We start from the raw sequence: 23,216 nt of genomic DNA, 5'->3' as shown, positions 1-23,216 counted from the left end.
CCTCTTCTGGAAGATTGCATTAATGTTCATTGTGAGAGCTATGGGCATGGGATCTTCATGAGGTTGATCTCGTTGGATTCAGCTTGGGGAGACCTTGCTTTGTCTTGACTTTCGGCAGCTTCCATGGGATATTTTTTTATCTGACTATTTTGTGTTTCTGCCCGTTTTGCTGATAGGTAGGGCTCTCCCATTTTTGTATTTCAGCTTCGTTTATGTATTCATTTTTGGTAGTTGTTGGTTATGAGGCTGAGAACTAGTATTCCCCTTCGTTTCTGCTTGCTAGTTCTGCCCGATTGGACGAGTATGAGCATTTTCCCTTTTTTGGGATGAGGGTTTGGGGTTTCACACCATTATGCTGGTCATTTTTGCATATGGTGTCTAAACCTAAATTTAATTGGATTTTTCATCATTTTTTGTGCCCAAAGACGAAATGGGTTTTTATTTTGAAGATTTAGGTTTTGGGTTTTTTTACCTCGATTTGTATGCCACCTTATTTTCTTGAGATTTCTTGGCATGATATTGGTTGTGGACCTAGATAATCTGTTGAATTTCATTTAGACCATTGTTGCACTTTTATGTTGCATTGGGATGTGTGTCACATTTGTCCTCCCAAGCTTGGTTTTGATTGAGTAATATTTTGCTTGTGTTCTCATCCACTCCTTGTGTTATGATCTTTGTGATGGTGGTGCACCACACACGAGTACGTGCACGTACATGCCCGATCTCCCATTTGTATTTCAGTGGAGTTATGATCATTTGGAGTTGGGTTGGGAATGTGGATGCCTACAGGAACTCATCGTTGGATGAGCATGGGTAGGGTAGGGTACCTTGGAAGGGCCTTCTATCTCGCAACCTTGGCGACTATTTCCTAGAGGGTTAGGGTGAAGAAGTTATAATTAAGTGATAACTAATTAAATTAACTGGGTAAATAATTTAAGATAATTAAAATTTGGATTGTGCACCTTCCATTGGGAGGTTTATGCTACCAAGATTGTGTGCCTTCCATTGGGAAGTTGATGCTGTCATTACTAGCTTGGGCTACTTGATGCCATGTTATTTCCTCTCCAAGCGATTCCCTACATAGTAACCCATTGAGTGTCTAACCAAGACCTATTGTACTTGCATTATCTCATGATCTTAGTTTTGGTTATCATACTATCTGACGCGAGTGTTAGCCATGGATATTTTCTTTGTGTATGTTTGTGGTTAGATCATTATCTCCATCAGGATAATGGGAGTGGGCCTATGAGCTTCACATGGTTGGGAGGCATAGCAACCTATACCAATACTGGGGACAGGTGTATAGAGACAATCTATTGTTCTAGTACGACCATTGCTTGGTGTTTCACTTTGTATTTTGGGTTTCTAGAGTATGCTTCCTTGTGATTTATGCTTTCATTGGAATGTATGAATATCAGGTTTAGATGATGTTAGTTTATTTGATTCATTCTTGTATTATGATGTTTAGCATATGATTAGATGATGTATCTTGATTAGTTGGAATATTTATTGCTTTAATTGTTAGCATGTTAGATTTCCTTGTTCTTATGGTGTCATTATCTTTTAGTAGTGATGCCCTTAATAGACAACTCCTACTATCTAGCTGGAAGTTTTGGATGTTACGCATGGGACATGGCTAGGACCTTTGAGGTTTCATGATGCTATTATGGTTGGGAGGAATTGTGCAAGAGTTTTGTTATATTCATTTCCATTCATTGCGATGATGCCTTTAGTACATTTCCTTTACTGCTATATTTCAAATGGTTAGATGGTTAGTTGAAGATTTATTGTGTCTATGTGTCCTTGCCTTGTCTTGCGATCTGGTACTCCTTGGTGTGGAGGTTCTGACTCTGTATTTTATCCCTTTTTTTTTCCTTAGAGCATTTCTTTCTTTTCTTGGGTGATAATGTGTTAGCATTGGGCGATACTTATAAAGTATTACACACCCAAATAGGAAGAATTGTGAGATACTTGAAAGTATCGCACACCCTTAGGGAAACTATCATGTGATACTTGAAAGTATCACATGCCCATTGAGAAACTATTATACAATACTTATGAAGTATCTCATGACTTTTAGAGAAGTGTTACACAAACCCTGAAAGTATCGTACACCCTTAGAAGGAATATCATACAATATTGGAAAGTATCGCACAGTGTTGCATAAATGTGTCACTGGGCTCTGTATAAATGTGTCACCGGGCTCTTAGGAAAACCTATTTGGGAGGACAATGGGCACTTTTTGGTTTGTCCAAAATTTTTTGGAAGGTGTTTTGACTACCCTCTATGGTGTTTTTGAATCCCTTGGGATTAGATTTTGAATTCGGAATGTTTTGGATTCAAAATTGTTTGTGTCCTTGTATGTTGATTTTTGTGTGCATCCATACTTATTTTAAATTTTTTATCTTGGCTTATATTTATCCTTGTTCCAAGGATCTCCAAGTGAGGCATTACAACAATGATCAAATATATTGGATTTAATCTTTCCAATAGCTAGGTACATTCATTTTGGTCTCTTCTTGTCATTTTACAGGCAAGTAGTTTGTAAGATTTGATTTATCTTTGATATTTAGTTATTTCTCTTCTCTGTAACTCGTAACTCCAACAATTGGAATTTAAACTCCGTGTCACATTTGAGTTATGCCTAATCTACAAAGGTAAGTTTATAAATATATCTGAGGGTTCTTCTCTGTTGGCATTTTTGCAGTATGCTTATGCTCTACTAATGTATTCCTTGCCTTCCATTAATAGAATGCTAGTTTTTACTTATTCTTCCATTTAGCTATCTTGTGTAGATTTATACCTTGTGTTAGATGTTCTTATCTATTTTCTTGGTTTTCCTATTTTGTTTAGTATGTTGGAATTTTGTTGTGTAGTGAAAATCTATTTCCTTTCAAAATTTTCTCGGTTCTAACCTTCATACAAGTTCTTTGGGGGTATATTAGAGTTTAGAACTCTGTATTTTTGTATTTCATTGATGTTTAGTGCATCTACAAGCAATGGTAGTAACCAACTTCAATCTGGTGCATCACCTCGCTTTCATTTTAGCCTTTTATCTTCATGCATTCTCTCTCCCTTTTCCCTCAAAATCTTAGTTGAGATGCATCCTAATTTTAAGGAAGTCAGCCTTCTTTTAAGATTCAACCTCATAGTGCAAGTCCCACACTTGGAGGTTGTTTCCATGTTACACAAGGTCACCTAGGAATAACATGTTGAGAAAGGGTGCAAACTTTGTGTGAACAATTTTGTGCATATAGGACATGTCCCTTCAATAGATTAGAAACCACATTTGTATATTTTTAAATGAAACAAACTTGTTAAAATAAAAAGGTGGATCTCTTTTCCATTTTTTGTGATTTTCTCTTTCACGTGCTCTTCATATGCCTTATATATAGCAAATTTTATATGGCATGATAATTATGTTAATGTTCTAATGGAAGAGCTTGTGAAATATCCATATTCAAAGCTCTAACAAAATATTTAACATCTTGCAAGAACATTTGGAGATTAAGAATGGGATGGATCAACTGCAATGTAGATCATGTCATCAACCATTCTAGACAATGATGGATATACATTATTTCACTTGTTTTGATTTCTTCATGTCATCTAAACTTGATCATGCTTATCACGTTGTACTAGATTAGCTATCTTCATGGCTTGTGTGGACCTATTTCCTTTCAACTTTAATAAATTTAAAGCATTCTTGTCTATTGTATCTTCATGTGCATATCTCTTGATCAACACAATGAAACTACACAATTAACATTTATATAATAATATTGGATTGCTTTGGTTTTTCCCTTTCTACTGCTATTCCAAAATGATGAAGCAAAATAGAACTTCTAATATCGAATCTTGGATTGTGAAAACAAAACTAGTATACATAACTCCACTTCATGTAGAGAGCTCAAAGTCTAATAATAACAACCAAAATTAGCATTACCAATTGAACCTTGTGTGAACATGGGTAACATTTTTAGAGGATTCTACAGATTTCTTGCCTACTAATCACATGATGAGTTATCTTCGTTATCAATTGGGTATAGAGTTGAAACCTTTAACATAACCCAAACTTCAACTTTCTAAAAATAAAATTGTAGGGAAAAAAGGAACATTCAAATGTAGCAAATAATGATTACTGGTTACTTGAACCTAATAGTTCCTATCATTAATTATGTGTACCTTCTACAATAGAATGTGGCATAATAAATCCTCCAAACCAAAACTAAAATAGAAGTCACAAAATGAACAAAACAAAAACACACATTGGCTATAAATTACCTCTATGACCCCTACTATTTCTATTTAGTAAACTTTGATCATTTATAACGTACTCCCGTTATTTCTATACATGGTTTATATATTTTAAGCTAAGGTAGAATGTATGACAATGATGTTAATTAACTTATTCCTCCTACTAATAACTAACACTAATAATGATTTGTGCCAAGTTCCTAATTATCTCATCCATTGTTATTGGTTTTCTCGGATTGATCTCGATCATCCTTGTAATCCATGATCTCTATTTCAACCATGTCTATTCTCATAAATTAATGGATCTTATATTTTAATCCTAATTCTTCTATGTAGATTTTATTGTTAATCTTAGCAATCATATCTTAATTTTATCAAAGCTTTGAGTCTAGGTTCTATTGAAATAAACATTGAGTGTCACCTCAACAAGAGTGTAGAGAAGCAACAAAAGCACTTTGGCATCAATTGGAATGGTTTTCTTGGATATTAGTATCCTAATTTCTTATTATAATACATATTGTTGTCTTCTATTATTTAGGTTAATTTGTTGGTAACTTAATTGACTAATTTTGTTGCTACTAATCTTTCATTTTTAGTTTTGCATATTTCCCTTGCATACAAAAGCCTTCTCTCATGAGAATGGATGAAACAATTAATACAAATTGCATCTAGGCGATGTCCATATTGGTGAACCATTTTTCCTTATTGAGAGGTCACCCATCCCAATAATGATTCATCTCCATCATCTTCTTAATTAGGCTTCCTATTTGACAGACATTGATTCATTATATTTTGAGTCTCAAATTTTAGTTTTGAGAGACATTTAAGGGGTTTTCTCTCCTATTTTATGATATTTATGGTACCCAAGTTTTTTAATTTTAATTTGTCTTTGGATCTTTCTCCAAATTAGTTTCTATTGGTTCCTTGTTTGTCAACTTCTACTAAGATTGGGTATTTTCTTGATTCTTTTGTGTCATATGTCCAAGGTCTTAACAACACATGAGTAGATTTTAGAGACATCATTATTTTATATTTGGATTCCACTTCCTAATTCTAAAGTAAAATGGAAAGCATTTTTACATTTGCACTTTGTTTATCTTCTTCCCAATGTGATAGATGTTGTTTGTACCTACATTAAACTATGCTTTATGTTCAAACACTCACCATTTATGTAGTTCAATATTAATTATGGGGGACTTTGTTGTCTCATTTATTTCTTCCCATTGGGAGAATTTTTTCTCAGTAATAATACTTTGATTTTATTAATAGTCCATCGACCATAGTTTTTTGAGAAAAATTCAACCCACCCCAAGAGCACATTCATGGTCTTTAAAAATAGAATTACAAATTTCCAAATTACAAACCAATTTAGAATAATAAACTTGGGCATCTACCATGTTATCCCAAGTACAAATTTAGCATTCACCATGCCTACCACAAAAATGCCACATACATCCACCAATAGAATTAGTAAAAAAATGGATCAACCCCCATAAAAAAAATAAAAATTAACCCTTTCCAAAGAGAAACACACAACATTAGAAAATTGAAAACCACTTATCCATGCAACAAGGGTTCATTTCCTCTACCAATGCACTCTTGGAGCCATACATTTAGCTAATTTTCTTCAATGAGGTCATCACCACCTTCACCTACATCTTTGCATTTGTGGAGCCATTTCTATACCCTTGCCTCATCTTCCTTGGTCCAACCTAAAGCATGTTTATTCTTGTCAATGTCTTCATCCAAGAAATGTATCATCACCACCATCTTAAGTGCCAATCAACCCTTTCAAGCCTCCCTAAACCTTTAGTTTGTGTACCTTTCATCAAGCCTCCACATAAAGGGGGTGTAATTTATCCCTTCAATATTCTCCAAGTCACTTTGCTTGTCATCCAAATTGATTCCCAATCCTAGGATTTTTTTTTTCCAAAATTTCATCTAAACCTCCCAATGGCTCTCTATAAATAATAGATATAATTATCAACCTAATAATGGGTTTGTCTTCATTGGCCATCACATTATCATTACTTGATGAGACATATCAAAATGGACACAACTATCCTCCATCCAAACTATACAATTGACCAATTTTCAAAATATTGAAAACATCATGGATTTTTCTAATCTTCGTGATCTGCATAGTTTGTAGTCGAAAACAACAACAAAATTTGGAAAAAAATCATTACATTTTCATGAATATGGAAAAAAAAGTTTGACTTTTTTTTTGTCTTTAGTGCACTTTGGATGGAGATTAGCTTGTCCCTGTCAAAATAGAGGTGGGTGTGTATGAGTGATAATTGCTAAGATAATATTATGGAAGGACACATTAGGTAGGGTGATTCCCAAGACTTGCTAAAAAATGATGATGAACATCATGAGGGAGCAAGTTGCAACATCTCACACAAGCCATGAGATTATTATGGAATGCAAGTGCCCTTAAATTGGTGTCGTCTCTAGGTTTTTTCCATCCCAAAGCATTTAGTGAACCCTATGCAAATCATATTGTGAGTATTCTAATATGGATACAAACTTTATGTTGGATACCAATGGTAAAATCCTCAACTTCAAGGGCCTAATTATGATCCAACACATGAGAAACATCTTCAAGATTGATCATTTCGAGTTCTAGGATGTAATGGTGAAGTTTTTTGGAGAGGAAAATCTAAATACCTATATGTGCCCTAGGAACAATCTGGACATTTCCTCCTTGTTCCTAGGTTTGGCTCTCTTGGTCAACAGCTTACGGGAGGAGGTTCAGATGGTGGCAAGGGCTTGCCTAGTGCCAAAATGGGCAGGAGGCCTAGATGTCATTGTGAATAGGTTGGAAGTCAGGGTTGGCTTCCACATGCTCCATGGGTTGTGGTGTTTGATCGATGGTGGCACTGGAGAGCTTCAACCATTAGTGGTATTCACCTCCTCATGCCCCAAAGAGTAGCATTTGGTGAAGGTGAGGAGTGAGAGGCCTACTCTGTTAAATTTTTTGCATTGAATGGAGGAAGAGAATGTGACATTAGTGGTAGATCATCAACGTCAAAGGGTTACTCCTTTGAGATCCATGGCTCCCTGTGATGAGGAGGGAAGGCCTTTGCCAATAAGGCAAATCATGCCCAAGGCCAAGGAAAGGGTTGATAATAGGGGTGGATTTTGGATTGTGGATGGTGGAGCAGGTCCTCATGAAGATCTATTGATGGCTTAGGTCATGCTATTCCAAACTTTTCCCTATAGGAGGTAGTGCGCTAGTTCAAAGGATGAGGTGATTGTAGCACTAGCCATTTTTTTAATGAAGGCCTACACTTTCTAGTTCTTAAGTTTTTTTGCTTTGTTTCTTTTCTTTCAACATGTATGTATTGTTCTAGTTTTAAAAGGGTCTATTAGGCTGGGGTCCTATGGAAGGGGGCTTCCTATAAAATAGAGAGGAAGTCACTTGCTACTTTTTAGGGAATAATTTAAGCCAACAGTCCCATGATTTATGTTGCTCAAAATTTTAGCTCCAAAATTTAAGGAAGGTATGCATTAAGAATAAGCTAAGAATTTAAATTCTCTCTAACACAACATTTTAAATAAAAAACTAAAATTTAGATTATTGACAAGTGGAAAAAAAAGATTCCTAAGCTGGTGGGGCTATTTCCAACCTCACCTCTTCTTCACCCGCTTCCTAGAATTCAGAGGCTTCTACTTTTTAGGAGAAGATTTTGAATAATGCCATAGAAAAATTATATTTTGCTCATGAGACCACCCACTTCCTAAAAAATAGAGCTTAAGCCCTCCTCATGGGACCACACCCTTAATGGGTCAGTGTATGTATTGGTGCTTTTAGTAGAGTCTAATGGTGGTATTAACTAATTCAATGGTTGGTTTTATGATTGTCGATGTATGAACTTATTTTGTACATGTGCCAAGCTAGTGGCTAAGAGTTCTATCTAGCTTTGTGATGGTCATCAAATGTAATCAATCTGTCCATATGCCAAGTTAGTGGCTTTGAGTTTTGGCTAGGTAGCAATGTAGTATGGCCCATATGTCAACTATGTTATACAAAGTTGAACATAATAGTAGTAATTAATAAAATATTACTATTATTGATTAAAAAAAAGTTAATGGGTTTGTCTTCTCCCAATTGTAATGTCAACAAAGTTGAACATCTTATCTATCCTCTTTCTTGTGCTTTGCCCATCGTAAGAGTTATTTTGGTTGCCACATCTAAGGGTAAATTAAGTCTCTATGATCCCAAAAACTACATATCTCACCATCCAAATTGTAAAAACTAAAAAAGAAGAACCATATTTCCATGTTTTAAAAGAGAAAAATCAAGTCTCTCTCCATAATAATTGTCCTTAGTATTGGTGGTAGTAGTAGTAGTTCACGTTCAAGTTCAAGTTCAAGTTCAAGTTAAAACTTCTTCAAACTTCTTCCTCACAACCAAATTAACTCCTATCTTGAATCACACTCTTTCATTCACAATTTGTTACCACCACAAATTTCCTTATTTCTTCTTCATAAGAAATTCAAATTTCCCTCTTGAAGTCCTCCAAGAAAGTTAGAAATGATCTCTAGCTCGCACTAACAGTAGGGTCATATCACACATCAATTTGACAACAAAAGTCAAAATGTGTTATATTTTCCTAGGTTCATGCACTTCTTCATGAGTATTCAATCAAATTGACCAATAGAAGTCATACATAATTTTCCACATTATCATGGACACATCATCACATATCCTATAATTACTGATTGATTCCACAAAGCAACTTATCTTTACCAATCAACAATCTAACTAATTGTTCTTCATTGTCCTTCTTTGCTTTTCTATTAGATCATTATAGCCCTATATAACTCCATCCAATGAGTACTATTCAATGTGTGGTTGCAAAAAAAAACTTTATAACATTATCAAGTTCCAATATCTCTAACCACACAACCTCATTATATTCCTATTGAGCACACTAATCAAATTATCTGCTATGTTCTTGCATTACAAACCAATTTCTTGTGTTCACCAAACTGACTACAACTTCAACCACACTTATGATTATCACGTATAATCATAGAAGTAGCATTAAAAACATGTCTAGAAATTATGTGCATGACTATACACCATAATGAAAATTATAACACACACTTCACCTATTATAACATGACTTGGTGAATTAAGAGCACAATCAATTAAGAACACATACGTTGAACCGATCACCATCCTTCCATTTATCCTTGTTGTGATTCAATATATTTCTATATAATTACAATACCATTACATTACCAATCTCCCCATCATCTTCATCAATTTCCAACAATCTCCCCCTTTGGCCTTGATGGCATAACTCCCCCCTAGGATATTATTCTCTTAATCATTACATTCATGATTTAAGATAAATATACAAATTTTATTTTTGCTACTCCCCCGTTGACAACAATGACAAAGGTATTACAAAAAGGGTAACAATGTGTTACTAGTATGTCCTGATTAAAGTTATTTGGAAGCAAAATTGAAATTTATTTTCAAAGTGTCCATCTTACCATTTGCAACCTTTACCAATACAACTTATTGATCTATTAGTTTTTCCTTCTCATCATTCTTACATATGGCATAAACTCAACAAATATGTCCCTTGCTTACAAGATGATTTGGATTTCTTGTTTTATCCCCTTTTTTCCCTTTTTAAAGTGATTTTGCATATTCCAACATGTCATCAGGACTCACAGTGCTTTCATCCATTTTCCTCTTCATCAAAATGTCATCTTCATTACATGTCTTGTCTTGCTCCCTTCCTATAGCTTCTGCCTCTTGTACTAATATACATTTGTCTCCTCTGTCACTTGTAATCTCTATTCTACATTCCAATTAGTGCTTACCTAAAAGGATTTCAGGTATTAATAGATCATCGGCCTTCCAACTTTTATTGTTTGAATGATTTTTTCTTACTCATTACAAACAATATTGATATATTGGCTAGCATCAATCTCATTCAGTAATGACCTTTGAGTGTAATAACCTATTACCTTTAACTTCTTTCCTTTTTATATGAAATATTGTTCTCCCACTTATGATTTAGTCTTTACCTTTTCCTTCTCTTTCCTCTTATCTGTACTGATTGGGAGTCTCTCGACACATGTTTTAGCTTTGTTCTTAGCTTTATCTTCTTTCTCTTGTGCTTATTGCATAAGTATCCTCATGGTATATGTTCCAAATGTTTCTTATCCAGGGTCTTTTGGCATATATAATAGGTATTCAATGCAAAGAGTCAAATAATCACCCTCAAATTCATATCTCATTCGCTTTATCCATGTGATTCTTGGTTTAATTGCTTCTATCATACATGTGTCAGTGTATATAATAAATCATTTTTCATCCCCATACTTAAGTGCAATAGCAATCCAAATTCTCCATCTAACATGTATTTTCTTTTGGAACTCCTTCAAGTATCCCTAGAAGCTACTCGTAAAATTGTTTCCCAAATCACTTAAACAAATACTAATTTGGATGTAGGTTGGATTATCATTAGACCAAGAAATGTTATTAGTACCAGGAAACATATTATGAACATAGAAGAATAAACACATAATCAGCTATCCAAATTTGAACCTCCTCCTTTTGTTCCTTGTAACCTTTTCTAGATTATCCATTAGTTACTCTCTTAATACTTTAGCTAGATCATAGTCTCTATTTTCTTTTTATCATCAAATATGCAATGTGAATGACACCAACTAGTATGCTATTTTCCTTTCTAGAATGACAAATCATGTATCCAATAACCATTGAAGAAAATCTTACCTCACCATCCTTAATATCATTTATTGTTATGCCATGTCCATCCCAATTTGATTTTGTCAGTCTCATCATTTCCTCCTTGCGAGTGTTTCTAAAACATAGTACTTCATCAATTGCATTGAGTTTAGTTATAATATGAACAATTTCCATGGTGATTTCATGAGGTTGTTCCAACCATATGTATTGACCATGAAATATTCTTAAGATATACTAAATATGATCCTCCTCAAATTCATATAAAAGGTTAGCAAAAAGATGTAAACCCTTATAGGTCATACCATTATTTTCATTGTCTAAGGTCAAGTTATCCTCACTACATAACTTCTTAAATTGATCATGTATTACAAATGTTCCAAGATTTTTAAATTTATAGTGAATCTATGCATATACATCTTTCTTATGCTAAACTCCATGGGGTACATGAGATAAAGAAACCATATAATCCCTTTCTACTAATTTCCTTGTATGTTTCTTAAACTTTGGGCTATATTCCTTGGGAATTCCAAATAATCTAGGTACATCCATTTTGAATTCTCAATCATAGCAATGGGTGACTAATAAATACTTTTTATAGTCCACCAGTAGGACTCCTGACAAAGAGTTAAATTCTCGTTCAACAAAAATCCTTATCGGTCTTCTCCTCCCAATTGAAGCAAGCAATTACACCTTTCAAATTTGATCTCTGCAAACTACATAGAAAACATTTCCCTTTCTATAAAATGGTTTCTTATCATGCAAGATATTAGTAACAATATAAGATTGTACTTCTTACCTACCTTGTAATGAATAATAAATGCATTATTGATAAAGCTAATCTTTTTCACCAATTGAGATGAAGCATTCATCCAATATAACTAGACTATTTTCAAACATATTTTCATTCCTTTGTACATCTAATTATACAAGTAGATCTCACCTTTCATTTACAAGGGGGGCTATATGATGGATTTTTCATCCCTCCCAAGGTAAATGTCATCTTAGTTAGATGATAAACCAAACACACCATGAGGTGATGTTGTATTGTCAAATGTCTTACCCTCTTCCGTGACATCTTCCTTCTTCTTCCAAACCTTATTCATCTGTTGTTTGGATTCATATGCATCTACAATATTCTTTTCTTTTTCCTTTTTTGACCAATTCATTGATTAGTTCCTTGACTTATCATCAAGTTTCTTAACTTATAATAGTGGTAGCATGCTATATCAGTGGTTCTCCAAGATCCTGTCATGCTTCTTGTATTCCTTAATTTGCAATTGTTAGCCAAATATCCATATTTTCCATTAAAAAACATGTAACACCAAAACTTCTTTCTTTTTTATAAGGGCTACAATGGTTCATAAGAGACCTTTGATTATTAATCCTTGATTTGCACTCTTAAGCTTTGTAAACATACATGTTACAAAAACAATAATATCCCTTAAAACTTCTAGACCTAAAATCCTTTGCAACATGTCCAAACTTCTTATAGTTGAAACAAAACTGACTAAAAGTATTTGTCCTACTTACCAACCTGATCATACATACATTTGTAGTGTAACTAATCTTATGATAGTTAAAGCAAATAGGTTTATACAACCTCTTACAATATTTTATTTGTGTTCCCAATTTTGAAGATTCATATTTCTCATTCTTCTTGGATGATTCACCAATCTCAAAGTTTGCAATATATCCATGTCCTTTAGTCTCCTTTTTCATCCTTTGACTCTTGAGTTATTTATCCAACTTGGCAGCACTTTCATTATACTTCTTCAATAAGGCATTGGCTTCACTGGTAGTTTTCAATTCACTCTTTAGCGACTCGTTTTCTTTCTTTGACTTTTTAACCTCTTTATTCTTTTCATGTAGGTTCTCCTCCATGATAACAATCTCTTTAATTGTTCTACATATCTCTTCCTCCTTTTCTTTCAGTAACTTGTCTTTGTCCTTTAGAGATCTTTTACAGATCTCCTAGCTTTAGGGTCTTCACTCAATATAATGGCTAGGGCATCAATTATTTCTTTAGATTCTCCTTTTCCTTGATTAGTTTATCAATCTCCTTCATCAAGTCTATAATTTCTTCCTCGGATCCTCGGATTATTTTGATCCACTATTCTTTAACAATTTTTCAATGTAGTCTTGTCTTTCATTAAGTTTCCCACATAACTCTTGTCTCTTAACAATGGAAATCTCCACTGATTCTTTAGTCCACTAATCACCCCTTCTACTTCCACAAGTTTCTTCTTGTATTTGTAAACTTTGATAGCAATCTTAAGGATCTTACATGAGCTTTTAGACTTCCTCAGGGGTACTTGGCTCTCACACCAATCATTAGTTTGAATAGACACTTAGAGGGAGGGGGGTCAATGCAACAATAAAGTTGATAATTGAACTTAAAAGCTTACAAAATAATCAACATGCAAAATTGAAAATAATGTAGATTAGTATAACATCCAACATCCACAAGGTTCAACACAATATACCAAGATTTATGGTATCATGGAAACCCTTATTAAAGGGGAAAATCGTGGTGGGGATGAAATGCATTACGTTTCATCAAGCTCTATGAAATATAGTCTGTTAGGAGTTATTACAATCACCTTGTTATACACATACCTTGTTAGGAGTATCTTAGCCCTGTTAGGAGCTAGAAAGTTTTGTAAAAGATTACTATACTAAGAGATTCAAAACATAAGATAATGTGTTATCCTATTGAAAGATTTAGCCTTAAGATCCTGTTAAAAATCTTGCTCACACTATTAAGCATGACCCTGTTAAGGGATTTAGTCTACTGCATCCGTTAGGGAACAATAAGTGAAAATGATATGATAGATAACAATAATGTCTTTATTGATCATATCCAACTAAGTTTGCACTTCTTCCTCATATGCACATTAACTCCTATCCTGAATCACACTCCTTGACTCACAATCTACTACCACCACACATACAATCTCAACTATCTTCTTTTCTACTCTATATTTTTCTTCATGCATAACCCATTATTAATAATTCCCTTAAATAAGATTTTTTTACCACCTTTACACTTCATAAGAAATTCAAATTTACCTCCTTATAAGTCCTCAAAGAAATTCAAAAATGATCTCCAACTCACATCAAAAATAGGATCCAATCGCGCATCAATTTGACAACAAAAGTCAAAATGTGTTACATTTCCCTCAGTTCATGCACCTCTTCATGAATCTTTAATCGTATTGACCAATACAAGTTATTTTTAACTCTCCATATCAACATAGACACATTATCATATATCCTACAATTACTGGTTGATTCCACAAACCAACTTGCCTTGACCAACCAACAATCTAACCAATTGTTCATCATTGTCCTTTGCTTTACTGTCAAATTAGCATAGTCATATAACTTTGTTTAATGATTACCAATCAATGTCTGGTTGCAAAAATAAAATTTTAACATTATTAGGCTCCAATATCTCCAACCGCACAATCTAATTACATTCCTATTGAGCACATCAATCAAATTACCTACCCTGTTCTTGCACTGTGAACCAATTCCTCTATTCACCAAACTAATTGTAACTTCCACCATGTTTATGATTATCACATGTGATCGTGCAAGTAGCATAAACAACATGTCTAGAATATAACAAAGATCGTAATACACACTTCACCTATTCTATCATGCCTTAGTGAATTAAGAACACATAAGTTGAATTGATTTGTATCCTTCCATTTATCCCTATTGTAATGCTACACATTTGTTGCATAATTTTGTTGCCAAAAATGACAACACTATGCCATTACCATTCTCCCCATCATCTTCATCAAATGACAACATATAGGTGATAGGTACATCTTTTTAATCTTCCTAGAAAAATTCTAATTATTCAAAAAGTGATTTCCTCACATATTGTGTGCTTTTCATTTGTGTGATTATTTGCTAATTTCCACTTTTAGAAACTACAAAGAATCCTAAGGGACTTATTTGGGCTAATGATAAAGGAAAAGAAACAAACATTCAATAAATTGATCTATCGGTCTCGATGCTATATTCCAAAAGATATGAGTGGGTTAGGCTTATTGTTAGTGTAAATAATTATTATTTACACTTTACTTAAGTTTACTTAGGATAAATGAATTATTTTATTGCTTATTAAGTTAGACACCTAGGAGTATGTGTACTCATATAAGTTGTCATGTTGACAACACAAGAGTTAGCAACTCTATTTTAGCACATGATGTCTACAACATAATTTTAGGTGATAGACCTATGTAGGCTTATCCTCTCATCATCACACTAACTCGTGTGCTCAATGGAGGATAATCCACTCTTGGTGGGCATGTGCTTAGTTGTGAGGCTTATCATATTGCTAACTCATATTCATTCTAGAGGCCTTTATATACATGCACTCCTAGTCTACTTGTACATCACAACATCAATTAAATTTCATATTGTTATTCTCATCATACTGTATTGGTCTATTTTGTGCTAGTTGTTGAGCTTCTTGGTCTTGGGTGATTTTGCCCTAAGGAAAATTTGTCCATGACATCAGAGCCATAGAGGTGTCATTTCATAGCCATTGGAGACCATTCTTGCTTCACCTCTTTAAGGACACCTCGATTCAAATCTGGAGTATCTGCAACCATTGGGAGTTTCTACAGCCAAAGCAGACCTCACCATTGTGTTTGGAGCATCGATTCGGTGAATTTGGACTATAAATTTGCCTATATTGGGCAATAGTCAAATTTGAGAAAAAAAAATTTGCAAACCGACACTCGAAGGCCAATTCACAAATTTGGTATGGTCATTTCAGATCTCTTAATTTAATTTTTGGATTTGTCATTTTATTTTCTTTGCCATTATTCTACAATTTTTGGATTTGTATTTTCAAAAAAAAAATCAGTTTATTAGGCTTGTAGAGAATTTTTTTTTAATTTTGCAGGAACTGGGTCATGAAATTCTGGCCCTCGTAGTAGAATATTCCATCATAGAGAGGCATATTCCTTTCATAGCAATCTGACCAATCCATCAACCGGCACTACACAATGGCTCACAAACCCTCGGTGGCCTCAACTTCATATTACTCACCTATGGGTTCTTTGTTTTTTTAACCTTCACATCCAATCCCATAGTGGATCTGGGATTAAAATCCCACACCTGCTGGCTTTGAAACCTCTGTCGTCAGCTCGTTGGCTCTGCAAACATTCTCCCATCAGCAACCATCCTGCTAACTCATTCTCTAGTGGCACCTCCATTTATCACTCTCGGTAGTGGCAAAGAAATTCTAGCACCTGTGCATTAATCTTCGGCACCATAGTCTTTCCTATCTCTGGCGAACTCTTGTTACGAAGATCGCTGACCTCCTCGCCACATCCGCAACCAGTGGACAGTGCAATGACTCATCCACCCAGTCAGTGGTATCTGACACGTAGATGTCAGCTTCGCGGATAGTCACCCCCAGCTCCGCTCCACACAAGCTACCCATGTAGACCTCCTACTACCACGTCAGGTAAATATTAGAGTATTTCTTGTTTATGCTTATTAATTAAATCATATTGATTTAATTATATAAGTTTCTTTTACTCTAGTTACTTAAGCTTCATTTAGGTACATTATTAATTAATTACTAATTAATAATGTGCAACCTAGTTTTTTAGTTTAGGGTTTCTATCTAACCTTTATAAGGTTGAGCCTTGTACTTTTTTCATTATCTCTTATGCATTTTTCATTTGAGAGCAACTTTTCCTCTATCTCCATTTTTTAGCAAAACCCTTGCCTCTTCTTGTCTTTTTCTTTTGTGATAGATTTTTGCATGCAGGGATTCGAAGGCTTTGTGGATTTGATTGGCTTATTTGCTCAAATCCTGCATGGTATTAGAGCTAGATCTGCTACAGCTTGTTCGTGATTTGGGAAAAAAGGAGAACGAGGGTTTGGCAGAACAGATCTAGAATTTTTTGGATTTTTTTTTGAAAAAAAATAGGGGTGTTACTATTTTTTGGAGCAGGTTGAGGTCAAACGGACATCACAAATGGATCTAGAAGGCGTCAAAACCCTTGTTTCCATATAAAATTTGTCCAATTTGGACAATGTTGCTTCGGGAGGCAAATTTTTTTAGCCTAGCAAGGCCGTACGGCCTCCTGCACACATATCAAGGCATTTAAAAAAAATTTATTTAGGGCCACTTCGCCTCGGTGCCACCCCACAGCCACCGAAGCGCTGCTCGCGCCCAACCGGAGCTCAATCACAGTCGACAGACCACCCATGTCGTGGCATCTGCCTCGCCACCACCATTGCAGGCAGTGCCACTAGCGTTTACCGCTCGGGCACCACCTCCTTTAGTGGCAGTGCCGCCTGCAACAGCCCCGATGTGATGTCATCAATCTGACCATTGACATCATCAATTCGGTGCCCATTTTTTTTTCTTTTCTCGACGACTGGCTGTTGATGGCCATACAGCCGTCAATTTTTTTCCCGTGCCTGTATTTTTCTAGAGAGCTCCTTTCTTGGACCTATAGTTGGTTTTTTGGCCATAACTTGGGCATATGAAGGTCTTTTTCTGATTCGAAAGAAGTGTCAGAAAGTTGGTTCAGAGACAGAGACAATGGTGCTAGTTTTATTTGATTCTAAGTTTGTTTGAGCTTCTAATTTTGGCATTGAAGGAGAGGCTTCTGTTTCTCTCTTCTCTGCATCCAAAATGTAGGTTCTTTTCTCAGTTTTTATGCTTTCTATAGTTGTTTTCTTTGGTATCTGAGGGATATCACTATTTGTTATGGGGGGATTTTTCTTTTCTATACTTTAATTCAGAATAAGACCCTTCTCCTTCCGTCTTCTTCTCTTAATGGAAGACTCCTATGTCGCCTGCCTTACACCACACAACTATCATACTTGGAAAGGATAGATGACCAGACTACTTATGGCAAAGGGATTATGGTCATGTCTCAATGTAACTCAACCAGTTCTACAGAGGCCTTATGAGCTTCTTATGTAGTGCAATAAAATGGATGAGGCAATGGGCCTCATTGCAATGAATATTTCAAAGGGGTTACTATTTCACCTAGATGGTTTGAATACACCTAGGGCTATGTGGGACAAGTTTTCAACCTTATTTGGCACAATGAATCAGTTTAGGATTCTATAGACAGATGCAGAGTTTACCTCCTTGATTCCTGAATCATTTACCAACATTGAGGATTTCTCGATGAAATTCAAGTCTCTTCAATCTATGTTACAGGTTGTAGGAAAAACAAAATCTGATAATGAGTGTATCTTTTTGATATTGTCCAAGCTTCGAGGACCTTATCAGATTTTCACTTCTACCTTCTACTCCACTATGGATGCTCTAGGTGCACGACATGTTATGCCCTCTTTCGAGACCTTTTGTGACTGGTTGACTCGTGAGCAATCAAAGCTCACTCAAATGGATTCTCTTACAAGTTCATAGTCACAGGCATTGATTTCCAATCCACGTCAGAGCACATAGAAGACAAAGCAGTTATCATAGTCCTCTTCTCAGCACTCTATTGGCCCACCATCTTCTTCTAAGAAGGAGAAACAGAAGACTGAGAGACCTACATGTTCCTATTGTTAGAAGGGAACACATGATGAGTCACTTTGTTATCAGAAGAAGTTTGATGGTTATGAGAAATAGATAGCGAATTTGCAAGCTCTTCTTCAGAAGAGTAATCTTTCCTCTCCATCCTCTTCTGGCTCATAGGGGTCTGCTTATCAGTCTTCTTCTATCAATCCTACAGCTGAACAAGATCTTGGAAAGGGTCATGCATTATGGGCTTCTTTCACATTCCCTTCAGAGGTCCCTTAGATACTAGATTCAGGTGCTTCTCACCATATGGCATCTTCTCGAGAGATCTTCTCTTCTTTTGAAGCTTCTCATATTCCCCATATTATCATTGGGAATAACACTGTTATGATAATCTGCGGGAAAGGCACTGTATGCATTCAGGATGGCACATTCAATGATGTGTTGTATGTTCCATCTCTATCTCAAATCTTCTCTCAGTTTATCAGATTTCTCACAGTGGGTCCGGGAAGACAGTTGAGTTCACTCCAGATTCAATTTTCATTCGGGATAGTACGACAGGAGGTATTGTTGCTATAGGGACAGTTGATCTTTCCACCTGTCTCTACTCCTTTTCACACTTTGGTCCACTTTTGCCAGAGCACGACTCTCCTCCTTTGAGAGAGCATCATGTGGTACAATAAGGTTTCTTGAACCTCTGTGTGGTTCCTGAGACTATTGTTGTGACTACCTTACCACCTCCTCTTGAGCTCATTTCTGTTCAACAGAGTTTTTCTTCAACACTGCCTGATCCTCTAGCTCCATTCATCGAGCCACCAGGTGCAGTTGTTGAGGATTCTATAGAGGACATTCATCTCTTCTTTGATGATAGTGTTCACACACCTGTCATACCACTTACATTGGGGATTCCCTTTTAGGATCCTCGTGTTTACTCCTTTAAGCATCAGTTTGGCCTTCTAGTGACACCTCAACTTTCGAGGTTCCCTCTATAGTGTCCACTGACTTTCACTCCTCTGCATTGGAGTCACAGTGGTTTGTTCATTGATCCAGGGGTTCTTTCATTTCGAGGGGGTTGAAGACACACTTTGTACTTATGGCTTTGAGAGAGTCTCTTGAAGTCATTACATCTCTTTTTGGAGAGGGGTTTTTCTCACTAGGTTTTCTCCTTTACTCTGGTTTATAGATATTTCCTTGTACTGGGTACCTGATCAGGCCTTTTTGTCGGGACCCATTTGTTTTTCTTTTGCTTTCATAGCTTTGCTAGGTAAGCTTACTCCCTGCTTTCAGCTTAAGGGGGGGTATTAGAGTATTTTTCATTTATGCTTATTAATTAAATCATATTGATTTAATTATATAAGTTTCTTTTACTCTAGTTACTTAAGCTTCATTTAGGTACATTATTAATTAATTATTAATTAATAATGTGCAACCTAGTTTTTTAGTTTAGGTTTTCTATCTCACCTTTATAAGGTTGAGCCTTGTACATTTTTCATTATCTCTTATGCATTTTTCATTTGAGAGAAACTCTTCCTCTATCTCCATTTTTTAGCAAAACCCTTGCCTCTTCTCATCTTTTTCTTTTGTGATAGGTTTTTGCATGCAGGGATTCAAAGGCTTTGTGGATTTGATTGGCTTATTTGCTCAAATCCTATAGTAAACACGTAGACACCTGGCTTATCTGCCATGCATTAGCTCGCGGACCCCCTACTGCCATGTTAGTATACACGTGTCTGCCGCACAGCTTCTATACATAAATCTGTATGTTGATGTTACTGCCATGTCATCTAGGGTGGGTCTTTTTCACGGACATCAGCATTGTATGAGCTTAAAATTGACAACCATTTGACCATCATCAACATACCAGAGTACATTGTGTTGATGGTCATTTGGATGTAAAATTTAACCCAATGTCTTGCTGATCAGACCCCTCACCATATTTAGTTTTGATTTGACAGTCCAACTTTGGGAGGTCATATCTCAGTCATTTGATCTCCAAATCAAGTGTAATTTTTAAAATATTTTGGCTAGAATTTCCTAAAAATTTTAGTGGTGCTATTATTTTCTAGTTCTAGTGCACAGATTTGTCAGAAATTGTAGTTTTTGGTGACTGTACCTATCTAATCCTACATTTTGCAACTTCAATTGCTCCGTACGGGCTCATCTGGACACATAATCAGGTTCCATTTTTTTTGAAAGTGAATAATTTTTCATCTACTTTCTAGATCTGGAATCAAATTATAAGCTTATGTGGATGAAAATACCACTTTCATAAATAGGTCCTTTCTTTGCATTGTATTGCTTCAAAATTGTTCTATATCTGAGCTACATTGTAAAGTTCCATATTTGAACTCCAAAAGGAGGTTGTAAATAGAAAAAATTAGAAGATCCTTAAGGCCTAAATTGGCAAGTGGATATTTTAATCACACTAAGTATAAAGTGCCAAATGATACATTAGGGGGGGTTGATTGATTATTTTTGCATTTTGGGGGGTGCATACATTTATTGATCTCACGGAGTTTTGTTTCACATGTCAATTTGGTGTTAGTCCGAGGTTGACAAAAAGAAACTATCAGAAATAGAGTGCCTTGATAATTGATCATCTAAGAAGAGAGCATAAGGAAGTATTTCCTTATCTATGTTCCAAAGAAATGCCCTATGATGATGACGTATACCTATCAAAAAAATTAAAGATCTCATTTATTTTAGTTTCAATGTTGAGTGCTTTAAAATCATTGACAAGTTCAATGATCCTTATGACATTTGGATGACTCTTTGGAAAGCATATGGAGATTCTAGAGTTCCTCCATTTCCAGAGGACATTCTACCTCCAGTCACTCCAGTTTTGGTACCTTCAATTCCAGATGAGAGCACACATCCTAATGCTCCTGTTGCTTCTACTGACTTAGTTCTAGCCATAGATGCTCCTGATTCAATGCAACATGAAATACCATGTCTTCCTACTTTAGCTTCATGGGAGGACTTCCAAACATTGCAAGGCTATTCGTGGAGTCTCACATTGAAGATGTGGGAGACATCATTAATGACATCAATCTTCTCTTTGTTGAGGATACTTCTTCACTTGTTGTGAGGGCACACTTTGACCCTCAAGCACTTGAGCTTTCTTTCAAGACTAACATGATTGTGAACACTTCTTTACAACTGTTGGATAACTCTTTTACTTTAGAGGAGATATATCTGTCGTTGGAGATTATATTCCAATTTCCTTAGACATCATATATTTTGAGGATTCTTCCTACTAGTTGGGGAGCATTCTCTACTACACCTATGACACCACTTCTTCCTACAAGGAGGAACTTCATTTAGTAGTCATGGTGCAACTTCTTCAATCTTTAAGGAGCTACTTTCATGGGTGTGCCAACATCATTGAGGGGAGGCTACATTGATTCTCTTCGTACATCTTCCTATCAGGATGCTTCCTTATCTTTGGAGGTTGATTTAGTTTCATACATGGACATGTTACCTTGTTTGCCACCTTCTTTTGAGCATCCACTAGATTGGTTAGTGGCATCTGCATTCATCAAGGACTTGTCAACATATGAATAGACTTCAAAGGCACAATCCACACCATACTACATATGGATCCCTCTTCCATCTTCCTATCCACAGTGGGAAGCATACTTGCACCTATACTTGGTGTATCTTCTTCCTCAAGGGCAAAATGTTGTTTGTCGGCATTGGATTTTCTTTTGTCTTTAGACATGTATCATTACAAGATTCTTCACTAAGGGGGGGATTTCATCAAGGGATTCTCTATTGTATATGCATGATGTATATCATAATGGGGGGGGGGGGGGGGGTGGGGTCTTGATTACTCCATCCATACATGCATCTTTCTTTATTGTACTTCTCTCTTCTTGGGGGAGGCTTTTCCCATGAGGTTTTCTCTCTTTCTCCATTTTTAGAGAGATTTAATTGCATTTCAACATTGCATTTGTACATGGGTACCTAACATGGCCTAGTAGCCGGGACCCATCATGCATTTTCATTATAGCTTTTGTGAGCTTAAGTGCATTCCCCTAAGTTGCACTTAAGGGGGGTTATTAGTGTGAATAATTATTATTTACAGTTTACTTAAGTTTACTCAGGATAAATGCATTATTTTATTATTTGTTAGGTTAGACACCTAGGAGTATGTGTACTCATATGAGTTGTCATGTTGACAACACAAGAGTTAGCAACTCTATTTTAGCACATGGTGTCTACAACACTAGAGTTTTCATATTCAACTAAGTTGTCGTGTAGACAACACAGTTGTTTGCACTCTAATTAAGCACATTGTGTCTACAACATAATTTTACATGACACACCTATGTAGGCTTATCCTCTCATCATCGCACTAACTCCTATGCTCAATGGAGGATAACCCACTCTTGGTGGACATGTGCTTAGTTGTGTGGCTTATCATATTGCTAACTCCTAGTCATTCTAGAGGCCTTTATATACATGCACTCCTAGTGTACTTGTACATCACAACATCAATTGAATTTCATATTGTTATTCTCATCATACTCTATTGGACTATTTTGTGCTAGTTGTTGAGCTTCTTGGTCTTGGGTGATTTTGCCATAAGGCAAATTCTTACACTTACAAACTTAAGAACTTAGGGTTGCTCCTACTTCTAAATAGATTTAAAAGTCTCATGACAAATAATAACATTTGAAAGTTCTTATTACCTAA

The sequence above is a fragment of the Cupressus sempervirens genome, chromosome 9, assembly GCF_028749045.1.
Source record: "Cupressus sempervirens isolate cs-2001-9-10 chromosome 9, ASM2874904v1, whole genome shotgun sequence".
Lineage (NCBI taxonomy): Eukaryota > Viridiplantae > Streptophyta > Pinopsida > Cupressales > Cupressaceae > Cupressus > Cupressus sempervirens.
Note: the sequence above shows the minus strand (reverse complement) of the source record.